The following is a 10277-nucleotide window of genomic DNA, read 5'->3' as shown; positions in this document are numbered from 1 at the left end:
CCAGGGACCACTGAACTGATAGATGCCACCTGCAGCACCAACTTCCACCAAAGATCCACTTCTCAGGATAGAGGGCATCAATGTCCTGGAAAAAATCAGTGCAAATGCCTCCAAGTTTGGCTGCTACATGTATCTGCCCTGCAGCTGACCACTGTGAGTATCCCATCACATACAGCAAGGGGACTAACTACCAAGAAGTAGAAATTACTTCACTTGTTCAGCACTGAAACCGGCAGGAATCACCAGAAAAAGTAGAAATGGGTGTCTGGCCAGCACTGTAAACCAAACGACCAGAAACTCCACAAGCTACTAGTGAGGATCTGGCCCTTTGTAACAGTTGGTTTCAGGCCAAGAAAAAGCTGAATATCCGTAGGGATGGCTGTGAATTGGCCAGTCTCCACCTACAAACAGAGAACGCTGCTGCCATTCATCCCACAAGTGTTCTTGGAATTTGCTTGCTACAGCTTTAAAAAAGGTCAGATAGAAGGTGCTCAAAAAAGTTGTGTGATCACTCTGGCTGTTTTAATTGGGCAGCCAACTCTGCCTTGTGACAGACAGCTGGGAAATGTAGCTACCCAGAGACTGAATTGTATCCACATTTAAGCACTCATATTTCATGTGAGCACATAAATTTTACAGCAGGAATTTAGGGGATGGAGCAGCTGCATTATGAGGAGAGATTTCTCTCCTTGATTTGAAGACATGCAGGTTGATGGGGATACAACTGAGAACTGCAAAATCATGGAGGTAGTTCAGAAAGTGAGAGCAGATTGTTAGTTACCAAACCTTGTAATACTACAAGTATGGGCAGCCACTCATACTGCATGCAAGATAGGTTTCAAACAAACAAAATAAATAATTTCATTTTGCAAACACAGCTGTAGTAAAATGTTGGGTGATATGGGACAAGAAAAGCAGGCTAGACAAAAAAAAGCAGGCTATAAAAAGAGAATTTTTTTTATGGACAGCCATTCCAAAATGGGTAAGGGAATGTCCACAGGTGTACCTCCCAGGGATTTTAATCCAGTGACCATGTATGCTGAGGAAGAATGAGGGGAATGCAAAAATGAACAGTCAGGATCATGTCCTAGTTCCATGTAATATTGCCTGCAGTTACTGTCCAAGGCAAAGATACCTGTCTAGGTGGGCCTTAGGTTTGACAAAATGAGGTATTTCTTACACTTTTATGCATGAAGCCATGACTGGAGAAAGTCTTTGCCTCTGTAGGCCTAAGAGCCCAGATTCACTGCAGGAGAGGCAGCTCCTGTGGCTTTCCCTGTAATCACTGCCAGACCACATGTACTTTAAAAACCTGTGCAGAAGTTATAATGTAATAGGAATACACATTGAGGAACTGCTTCTGCCCCACAGAGCGCTGAAGCTAAATTCAGAATTGTTTCTGTTATATCCTGGTAGCTTATAACTACTGAAGTTTTGCAAAAATTCCCTTGTTGTTTTGCCTTACATGCAACTCCTGTCCATAATACTCCCTGCTCCAGAGGAGCTCAGCAATGACACTAGGCTTTGTCCCTGTTACAGTATGAATTTCTCCCCAAAACTTGCAACCAAAGAAGTAAGCTCAATTTCCAGCTTCATAAAGGTGGTATCTAATAATGGCATGCCTATCCCACTCTCACAATATAAGAGCAGACTTTTAAAGAAAAAATCTGTCATTTGCTAGCACTCAAACACATGCTGGCTTCCTCTGAGCACAACAGATATCACCTGCTTCCTTCCTTTTCCTTTCAGATGCCACAGCTGTGATGGATATGTTACTAACATACACAGCACATGTGCCACATGTCCTTTTATCTTCCTCTCTCCATTTCTACACTCTGGAGTACTGAGGAAATTGAGCTGGCCAGAGCTATCTGGATGTATGCAAGGCCCAATCAAAGAGTCACAGGACCAGACAGATTGACAATAGCTGCTGCTCCTCCTATGTATTAAATGCCATCTCTTTTCCTAGATTTTTCCGTAACATATGCAGTGGTCACTAGTCTAAACTTGACCAAAAAACTTACCCAGCTTCACACTACAGTGGATGGGTGGGTGGACTTCTGAATATGTTTGTGACTTCCCAAGAAGCCATAAGAAAGATGGATCTAATTTTAGTGGAGCCCACTCCTTTCTCAAGTCTGAGGAAAAATCTGTTTCCATTTTCTCTGAAGCCTGCAAGGCAAGTAGGAAGGCACAACACTTTCATCATTGAAATCTGAAAAAAATATGACCATATACTAGCTCATTTCTCAGTATTCCAAATATAACCAGAAAGCATAGTGTTGTATAACTCAAGAAGACAGGCACAGCCCTACAGTGATAGAGATTTTATCTAGCTCCCATTTCAATGGCAACTGGCCAGCTGGAATTTGTTCATAAGTATTTATTTGATAGCAAGATGAGTTATACTGATCCAGTTGCCTAGAAAAGAAATAATTGGAAATTACAAGAGGAAATAACCTATTAAAGCCATCCATTTCCTCCACCAGGTATCACACAGGTATAATCCACTCTGTACCCTTAGACAGAATCAATTTGGCAAGGTTGTGTGAGATAGCAGAGAACTGGACTAGAATCCTTCCCAGTGGAACTGAACAGTGGACAGTGTCAACTCTTCTAACACTGGAAGTAACAAATAAGAAAACTGGGTTCTCAGGAGTACAAAAGAGTAGATCTTTACCAAGATCAGTTTCTCACAACTGAGTTATTAATGAGATCACCTCTCCCCAATGGCCTAAAAAAATTAACAATCAGAAAGCTGTATGATTCTAAATTCATTCTGGTTGTGGCAAAGGGAGAGCCATGTAAAACTATTCCAAAAGTCAAACAAGCAATGAAAAGAGACACAAGAAGACACTAGAATGAGTTGAAAGAAATTGGGCCCTGGGACTAGACACCAAATTCATTCCTTGGCATCAGACATCATTCAGGAAAGTTACTGCTTACAGAGGCTGACAGAAGAAGTTGCACTTATTGGAAATGTTCTCTAAATTTCAAGTTTTCTAGATTCTAAGTTAATCTCAGTCCATTTTTAGGAATTGCTTTACTTTTTGCTGTCCTGCAGGAAAAACACTTGATCCTACACATTTTCATTCCTAACCACTAGATGTCACTCAAGCCTCTTCTGTCTCACGCCCACCACCATGGCAATTTACTCCTCAGGGGAAAAAAACAACCGGAAAAAAAAAAAGCTAAAGTATCACTATGGAGAAATAGAGAACATGTCAAATAGGACACAAAGTTTTCCCAAACACAGCCTCTTTGTAAGCCTGAAGTAGCTTTCAAATGCACATTGGTCAAGACGTTTTGAAGCTGGAGAGAGTAAAAAGATCAACTCCACAGTTACAATTAATTCAATTCAAAAAGCAACAATTAATTTTCAATTCAAACAGCAACAAAGTGAACAACTTGGGTGGAAATAATCACCTCTTAAGCCTCTGAAAAGTCTATTATATACTATCAAAGTGTGAGCCTTGGTCCCTACAGTACATTCCTTATCACAGAACCTTAAAATGTTAAGAGCCAGAAGGCACATGAGAGACCATCCAGTTCCAGCCTCCTGCCATGGGCAGGGACACCTTCCACCAGAAAAGGCTGCTCAGAGCTCCTTCCAACCTGGCTTTCCTTGAACACTTCTGTGAATGGGGCAGCCACAACTTCCCTTCTTCAGTGCCTCACCACTCTCACAAGTAAGGAATTTCTTCCTATTATCTAAACCTAGCTTCTCTCAGTTTGAAGCCATTCCTCCTTGTCCTGTAACTACACGCCCATGTCAAAAGTCCCTCTTCAAGCTCTCTTACAGTCTTTCTTTAGGAGCCAGAAGGCTGCTAGAAGTTCTCCCCAGAGCCTTCCCTCTTCCATATTGAACAGCCTCAGCTCTCTCTGCCTGCTTTCATAGGAGAGGCGTTACAGCCCTCTGATCGTCTTCATGGCCCTTCTCCATGCTGGGGCCCCAGAGCTGGATGCAGCACTCCAGGGGGGGTCTCACCATCTCACTAGAGCAGAGCAGAGGGACACAGTCACTACATGGAGGTATATACCACATCTCTGTGATGACAATACCATCTTAGCCCTGCACGCACCTGCACATCTCTAATTCCTCTCATTTATTCCCCCCACTGCATGCAACTGCATAGATGCACTTAAGTTGGGCACCCCACCCCTATCCCAATGCAGCCAACTCCCTGCTGTCTCTCCCCACATACCTTATAAGATACTCCCTTGGAAAAGATACTTTTCTTAGTTCATTTTTTAAAAAATGAATTCAACTCTTTGTCTTATACCTTAACTTTCATGAAACCCCAACCCTATCTGCAAAACCTGCAATGATAAATTCTCTCCCCTGTATAAACAGATGCCACTGTGTAGCATCAAGCACATTTCATATGATGCCTAAAAAATGTGATGCAAAAACTGAATGTGAAAGTATAATTACTAGATTAGCAGGTTTCAGCAAACCAGAAAACATATGATAAGACTGTGAAACAGTAACAGGGGAAGGGAAGGAAGAGAAATCAAGAACCAGAAGATTAACATTGACAAAAACAATGCACCATTTGTTAATAATCATAGACCCCTTTTTTAAATGAAATTTTTAATCTAATACATTCCTCAATGTATTAGAATCTTAACAAATTCCTATATTCTTTTCAGTCTGTGACATAACAGAGCAGATCAGTATAGTTCTACTGGTCTACATATTTCTACTCTAGTATCAATAAAGCATTTCCAACAGTGAAAATAAACTATTTCTTTCACACAACTAAACCTTTTGTAATCAATCCTCTCCAGTCTCCCAAACATACTTCGCTATAGGAAATAATCTACTTTCAAAAAATTACTGAAATCTTTTCACATGCACAGGATTTTTATTCACTTACAATTTATGTAGCCTAGAAACCAAAAGAAAAAAGATTGGCTTGCTGCTTAGGAGAAAACACATTATGTCCCTGGTCTGCACTGTCTTCCTGTGGGATCATGGACATGTTTACAGTTCACAGCAGAGAACAATGCAGAGTGCTCCGAGCTGCAGATTCCCAAGCCAGGAAACACACATGGCACAGCACTGCTGAACCTGTATGAACCAGTCAGTACTAATACATTAAGGTATCATTGCATGGAACTGGTTGTCTGCTCAGCTGTCTTTTCATTACCAGTAAAAGTACTTGCTGGTTCTTTATCTCTTTTCTTCATTTGAAGAGTGAGAAGAGTAGCCCTTCCATGTTTTGCAAAGATGTTGCAGGCATACAAGAAAACTAGGAAAGTGCAGACAGAACTGAGTACCAGAGAGGAGGGAATGCATGCAGAACTCTAAAACCCACGCGGCACATGAAAGCTGCTTTCCTGCAACAATTTTATCTTAGACACCAGGATAATTAAAAAAAAAAATCTATTACTACTAAATGATAAAGTTAGAACTGGAGACACTAAGGACCAAGTTGTGATGAGAAAACTGATCAGGATAAATTTGACTTGGAAAATGACAAAAAATGTCTTAAGAAAATACCTACACTCTTGGAAAGTGTCACTTTATTGACATTTCTTGAAGAAAAATAAATTTCTGCTGAGAAAGGCTACTCAAGTTCAAGAAGGATTTTCTGAGAAAAGGGAGAGGCACAAATTCCAGAATGACAATCTGCAGTGTTAATGATAAGACAGAAGTTCAAACTGCATGCACAAGACTTGGCACAGGGAATTAATCCTAAGGCTCCCCATAAGTTCCTGACCAGGCTAGTACAGGAGTGGTGTCTTTTGCATGTACAGCTGAATGCTCACTGTAACTCCTATAAGAAAGGTTCACATGCTAGACCAAGATCAGCACACTTGTTTGGATGTGAGGAATGTTACATTTAGATTTCTATTTCACACAAAGCATTGTTGGGATTTGAACCCTGTCTTGTTGGTATATTAATTATTCTGTTTCCAGTTCAATCTTTCAGAAGTGTCTGTTCTGTACCAGTGTAGAACAGGAACAAGGTTTTACGGGATTGGAGCCTGTTTCCTCTCCGTCTCTAGAAAATATCAGATAGACAAAGGGAAATTAAGAATTTTATGACAAAATTCTACCTTTGTCAAAAAGCTCACTGGAGAAGTTAATGAACTTAAAAACAGGAACATTTTTTTTTCAATTTGCGTTTCCCACTCCCTTCAGAAAAAAAGCCCTTTTCCTTCCCAGCTAAGTACAGTGCTTTATACCTGTTATATTTATAGCCATATTCCTTTCAGTGAAGTTTGATATGAAATCATATCAGTCTGTGTTCTTTCCTGTAGACCCACTTTCAGTACTCAAAGCTGGGGCAGCTACAAGAGATCTGGAGAGGACTTTTTACAAGTGCATGTAGTGACAGGATAAGGGGAATGGTTTCAAACTGATAGAGGGTAAATTTAGAGCAGATATTAAGAAAAAATTCTTTACTGTGAGAGTGGTGAGGCACTGAAACAGGTTGGCAGAGAAGTCATGGATGCCCCATCCCTGGAAGTGTTCAAGACCAGGGCAGGATGGGGCTCTGAACAACCTGATCTAATGGAAAGTGACCCTTTCCATGGCAGGAGAGTTGAACTAAATGATCTTTAAGATCACTTCCATCCCAAACCGTCCTAGGATTCTATGATAAATACAAAAGTCTCATAAATATTTGCTGACATTTTAAAGCTTGACTGAATCTAAGTCTCCTCTCTCTTAGGTGTGACCTACACATGAAAAGAAATCAGAATGACTGCACCTGAAGAGAAAAATGTGTGGAGTCATTATATCATTCTCTGTTGAAGTCATTCTTAGCTGCCAACACAACTGGGCTATTCTGGCACTGCTATGCCAATTGATCTCCCAGACAGACTAAACATTACACGTGCTGGAATCAAATAACAAAAGCTTCGCTGTTATCTGCATAGGTAGTCCTGATTAGAGCCAAGGCCAGAACAAATTTAGGGGCAAAGGTAGAATTTGTGGTCGGGGCAAAGATCTACTGCAGCACATGGAACTGGCTCGGCAGCACAGGGATCTCAGCAGGGGCTTCTGCACAGCACAGAATTTCACTGCACCTAAGACATTGTTACAAATAGGCTAAAGGGAGTAGTGTGAGCTGGAGAAAACGAAACATACAAATAAACACCATTTAGACAACGAGTTTCAACTCTTTAACTGAAAAGTTTAAAAAAAGGAAGGGGAGGGGGAAGGGAACGGGAAGGGGAAGAGGAAACAACAAATCAAATACTTTCAAAACGTAGTTCACCTACTTTGTTGCAGGCTATCCAGTGTGATACAAAGTTGCTGAATGACTCAGAGGCAAAGTTGTGAAAAATCAGTTTAGAAAAACTACAGGTGCCTTTAAAAGGAGCATTCCAAACACAGAGAGAATTAAATAGAATTGATTTGTTTAAAACACTGAAAGAAACCCAACAAGGTTAGGTAATAGCCTCAAAACTAAGTACTCTGGGAAATAAATTCAGAAATATGCTGATTTGTTACAAGGCTTTTCACAGAGCTCTTTTAGGAATACAAAAAAGGAAACCCAGTCTGAAACAGTTACCAAAAAAAGGAAGTTAGTGCCACAGAGAACCTTAGATCACAAAAAGTTAGATAAAGTTGGATAAAGACAGCACAACCCCTACTCATGCTCTAAGCAATATTCATTGTTCCATAAAATCACGTAGTTTGGAAAAAAACCTTAAGATTATTGTCACGTTTCAGTTCATGCTAAGAAAATGTAACTAAACAGTGGCCTAAAATTGTCATTAAGAAGAAGAAATCTCTGCCAAGTGTTTTAATTAGTCTTATGGAAGATTACAAACATACTGTATTTGAAAACTGAAAAATAAAAACAAAACCAAAATGACAGCAAAAAAAGAAATTATTGTCAGAAATAAAAACAATTTAATATTAATAAAAATCTAGAAGACAATATAAAACAAAGGGAACACTATCACTCACTATCCATGTTCAGAGAAACTAATTTTGGATCCTCTCTAATAGAGACAAAACTCCCACTTCACACAGAAAAACAGAGGAAATAATTAACTTCTCAAGGGGTCTGTATACTATTTGCACACTTTAATCAAATATCTTATATCTTAAAAAATAACTTACTTACTCCAATAAGTTTTGCCTTGATTTCAACCCTTAATCTATGTTATTTATTTTTCACTAACAGCAAAACTTAACTGTGTCTTAATGAAGTTTCACCCATTTAAATCATTTTCAGGTGTGATACACACAGCATTTGCACAGTCTTCCTCTACAAAGCACAGGTAAATGAACAATTTACCTTGCTATTAAACAGAAATTGCATGGTCCCTCGTCATCCTAGCCACAACCACGTGCAGCCAGAGATGAAAGGCAGTGTTTAATGAGCATTACACACCCTGCACTGCAGGCAACAGCACCCATGGTACAGAAGCACAAGATGTACGGAAGGGGAAGTGAAGTCTCTGTCCTCTGCTCTCACCTCAGTTGCTTCCAGTTCCCACTGCAGGGACTGGCTCACTTGGGAGGGCTCTCCTCTATCCTTTTTCAGCTATGCCAAGCTTAGTGTCATGGCTATTGCCTTAAAATACAGATCCCCTGCTACGGGCCAATTATTTGAGTGATGGTCAGAAGGGAGGAAATGCTACCTAATAATTATCCGATACAAACTGAAACAAAAATCCCCTGATAAGCTTATTTTGAGGTCTGCTGATACTAATCAGCTACATTTCCACCAATTGAAATTTGAGAACATATTTTAAAACATGAAACATACAAAAAATGTATTTCACTTCTACTATGGCTATTTTTCTTTTAAGAAAGAATGGTTGTTAACGTGCCAAAAATGCCAACTAATTTTTACAAAATCTCTGGCTGAAAGTCAGAGTTATTAGCATTTTACTCTAACAGGTGGTACAGAGGTTATAAGCTGAGGTACTATGAGGCAACATGAACTAACAGCCCTGGATTAGTGCTGGAGCCCAGAATCAAAACAAGCATCCTTGCCTCTCTGGACAGTTGTGCCTAATTTCAGCCAGGGGAGGCAACACAGCTCTAAAAGAAGTATTTAAAGTCTTTGCACCGTGTCCTTTCCACAGTGCTGTTACTGGAGATATCTCTGCCCCTCAAGCAAAATGCAGGTGATGTCCCTTTGTATGTGCCATTGCATGACTGGCACACTCCGTCCCGTGTTTCTAGGGAGGCTGAGGACCACGGGGGCAGAAAGGACTGAGGACATGGGAGGTTATGAACTGTTCTTGCAAAATGTCATTCAGGGGCTGTAGAGTGATTTCTGTCACAGGCTTTGCTGCCTCTTTAGATATAAGAAGTCAATTTCAACCAACCACCAGTTGCTCACAAGTAAAAGGCAAAGGCAATAAAAACCTTACAGAGGTGATAAATCTGCAGTGCTTAAGGTTCCCATTCAAAATAAATCCTTATTCAGTGACTTATATGTTTAAGTATCACAGAAGTTAATGTAGGCAGTAAGAAGTTATGCTGGTGATTCGTTTGGAAGGCACAAGCAGGCATACACATTTAGCCTAATTTTCCTTAAAAAAAAATATATATATATATATATAAATCAACCTTTCAGCATTTGGGGCAATGTTGAGTTCAATAGAAAATTGTGTTCAAGTATTTTGCCTTCAGAAATTATTTCATGTGAGCAACAGCCTGCAGAGCACTACAGAAAAAAGTGGTATTTCTCTCTGAAATCCTCTACCCAGCTCTGTAAATGCTAACCCTGTTCTCAGGGTACATCAAATTCCATGGCAACCACCATGTATTTCCCCTCATTTCCCCACACTGATGCTGAACCACAACCTTTTGTTTGGCCTGTAAAATGCAAGTATTTTGAGATGCCCTTCAGACAGTTCCTCAGCAGCTGACCCGGTAATTTGTACACACTTCTTGTACTTGGTGCTTAAATTACAGACTACTTCTCTGTTAGAGGTTTCAATATGAATTAATAGTAGAAGGTGATGAGAAAACGCAGCCATTAGTCCTGTCTGTGGTGAGACACAGCCTGACTCTCAGAGATGAGGACACAGCCATTGTAGCAGGCACACGCTGGAGAAATCTCCTGTAGCATGAGGAGAACCTCCCATGAGAGTTCACATTTCTCAGCACTACAAGAGAGCTGAAACAAAACAAGACGATGAAGTAGAGCAAAACACTCGGTCTTTCACTTGTGGTACATCTCCAGACCATAGGTGCGATGTATTTTGCCTCTTCCCAGGCAGAAGAGCCCTGGCGGGCCCCTCCCTTGAGGGGGATTGGCTATATGCAGCACAGCCCCAGATAAGGGGCGCGG

The sequence above is a fragment of the Catharus ustulatus genome, chromosome 6 (assembly GCF_009819885.2).
Source record: "Catharus ustulatus isolate bCatUst1 chromosome 6, bCatUst1.pri.v2, whole genome shotgun sequence".
NCBI lineage: Eukaryota > Metazoa > Chordata > Aves > Passeriformes > Turdidae > Catharus > Catharus ustulatus.
The sequence above is the reverse complement of the archived record's forward strand: the minus strand, read 5'-3'. Positions refer to the sequence as shown.